Genomic DNA, 3064 nt, shown 5'->3' with positions numbered 1-3064 from the left:
ATGGATGAAATCAGATGATCCAAAGGCCTCTCCCATCTGTAATTATCTTGTTTCCTTGTGACCTAACCATGCACAATTCCAGGACAACATTAGAAATGTTCATTATTCACTACAGATCAAAACGGAGTGTCTTCCTAAACAGATACCCTTTTGTTTCACTTCTGCATGAATATCTACATCCCTGCTTATTCCCCTTTTGATTTATTGAGATAACCAAAATAATCTTGTACATTGTAAGTTTTAAATGAGAGCGCATTGTTCCTTCTTGTTTGGGAACTCATATTAAGTCTCCAAATCATTCTCACACATGTGCTTTCAATTTTTAAATTATGGTGCGTATAAATCTATTGGGGAAACCAACACTTAATAAAACACTATTACACATTAAAGCAAGGTGCAAAAACATGATTCTTACAGTTTTATAACGTCCAAGATGTGGTTCAATATAACTTAATTTGAATTTGAAAAAATTAATTTCTGATGGAGCTGCGTGTTTATTGTTGTAATATTCCTACTACACAGGTGCAAGAACAGCAAAGTTATTAGTCATTTAATACCACTCTAAATACTTTTATGGTTACAAATTTGGAATTGCTAAATGGTTGTTACTGGGTTGTTTGAATTTTCGTGATTGAGAAAATATCCCCAGACATTGATAGAAGCAATAACTGCTCTTTTTGTAGTCATAGAGAGAAGGCAGGTACAGGATACTGAGTTGGATGATCATATTGAATGGCGGTGCAGGCTTGAAGGCTCGAAGGGCCGAATGGCCTACTCCTGCACCTATTTTCCATGTTTCTATGTTTTTATACAGCGTGGAAACAGGCCTTTTGGCCCAACTTGCCCACACCGACCAACTTGCCCCATCTGCACTAGTCCCACTTGCCTGCATTTGGCCCATATCCCTCAAAGCCTGTCCTATCCTTATCCCTGTCTAATTGCTACTCAAATGTTGCGATGGTCACTACCTTATCTGGCAGCTTGTTCCATACACCCACCCACACATAGTGAGAAGATAAAGATACAGGGTGCAGAATATAGTTCTGGCGTTAGTGCAGGATTAATGTAAATGGGTTATTCGTGGTTGGTAAAGACTTGTTGGGCCCAAGCCTATGTTTCTGTACTCTATGATTCTATTTTGTAAGATGTTTTTTTGTTATTACATATTATTTAACTTTACTAAATGAACATAACGTATTTTGGGGGGCACAATGGCGGTTGAAAATGGGGAATGAAAGAGTTAAGGAATCAGGGACTTAAGTTTCCTTTTGAGTGTGATCCAGTGTTACATTGGCCAAAGCTCTCATTATCCATATAAGTGTCTTAGATGCCAAGAGGCCACTCAGCGCTGGATTATCAGCATTCTTAACCTCTCTCTCTCTCCACATCCCTCTCAACCTTCTCTGGACCCTCTCCAGAGCCAGCACATCCTTCCTCAGATATAGTGCCCAAAATGGTTCACAATACTCCAAATGCAGCCTGACCAGTGGCTTATAGAGCCTTATGGAGCATTACAGCCCTGTTTTTGTATTCTACAGAGAGCAAAATAATTCATTTGTCACATCTTCTATTTCAATTGGATGCATAACATTAGTTTTACAAGCTTGACTTCCTATCATTTCATTTTGATGTGAAGTTGTTTGAACCAGTTTTAAGGTGCCATGGGATTATGCATGCGGCAATATGAGTTCAGTAGAAGTGGTTGCTTGGCAGAAGCAGAGGGGGTCATTAAGCTGTGTTATATGTCTTGGTGCTTTGATTCATGCTGTGTGCTGTAATCGGAAGATTTAGCATGGTCATTATAGCAGAAGAACTACTTAAGATTAAAAGAAGCCACACTTGCAATTGAAAGAGTTGACATTTGTGCCTTTAGGAAAATACTTCCAATTGCATAGAACAGTTCAGGCCTGTGAATGGATGCTGGTTTACACCGAAGATAAGCACAAAATGCTGGAGTATGTCAACGGGACAGGCAGCATCTCGGGAGAGAAGGAGCAGGTGATGTTTCAGGTCAAGACCCTTCTTCAGACGGAGGATCAGGGAGAGGGAAACGAGATCTTCGGTGTAAACCAGCATCTGCAGTTCCTTCCTACGGATGAGGAAAATGACTTGGCTGAGAAGTAATTTCGGACATTAGGAAAGATTGCCATGACCATTCTGCACTCCACTCCACCCTTTTTCTCTGCATGGATCAATTCAACGGGAAGTATTTTTACTGTAGATTTTAGACCATTCTTAAAAGCAAAGAATAATGAGGGAAGAAGCTAGTTAATCATTCATAGCAGTGGATGAAAATAAATTGGGTAAGTTATTGGGAGTCAAAAGACATTGCAGATACTGCAACCTTCAGAGAAACTAAACTGCTGGGTGATCGCAATGGATCAGGCAGCATCCATGGAAAGAATGGACAGTTCTTTGGGTCACCAACTTCTATCGGATTGAAGAAGAAATATCATCTGTCCCTTCCCACCACAGAACTCATCCTACTTGCTGAGTTCCTCCAGCACTTTATGTTTTGCTCAAGATACTGAAAGAAATCATCGTCTTTACGTGCTGGTTCAAGATCTGTTACATCCACTGAACTCTTTGGTGGGCTTAATGTCCCATTTTAAAAAGCAGAGCCTTCAACTCTGGTTGTGTAAAATGCTGCACCAGATTAATGTCAGCAGCACAGTGGGGTGGCACGGTGGTGCAGCGGTAGAGTTTCTGCCTCCCAGCACCAGAGACAAGATAAGATACAAGATACATTTAATTGTCATTTGGACCCCTTGAGGTCCAAACGAAATGCCGTTTCTGCAGCCATACATTACAAACACATAGACCCAAGACACAACATAATTAACATAAACATCCATCACATAGCTGTGATGGAAGGCCTAATAAACTTATCTCTCCACTGCACTCTCCCCCCCCCCCGATGTCAGAGTCAAAGTCAAAGCCCCCGGCTGGCGATGGCGATTGTCCCGCGGCCATTAAAGCCACGCCGGGTGGTGCGAGGTCGCACACCGGGTCTTGGTGTTAGAGCCCCCGGTGTGCGCTCACAGAGTCCCGCGGCCATTCCAAG

Source organism: Leucoraja erinacea, chromosome 33 (genome assembly GCF_028641065.1).
Source record: "Leucoraja erinacea ecotype New England chromosome 33, Leri_hhj_1, whole genome shotgun sequence".
Taxonomy (NCBI): Eukaryota; Metazoa; Chordata; class Chondrichthyes; order Rajiformes; family Rajidae; genus Leucoraja; species Leucoraja erinaceus.
This window is presented reverse-complemented; position numbering follows the sequence as displayed.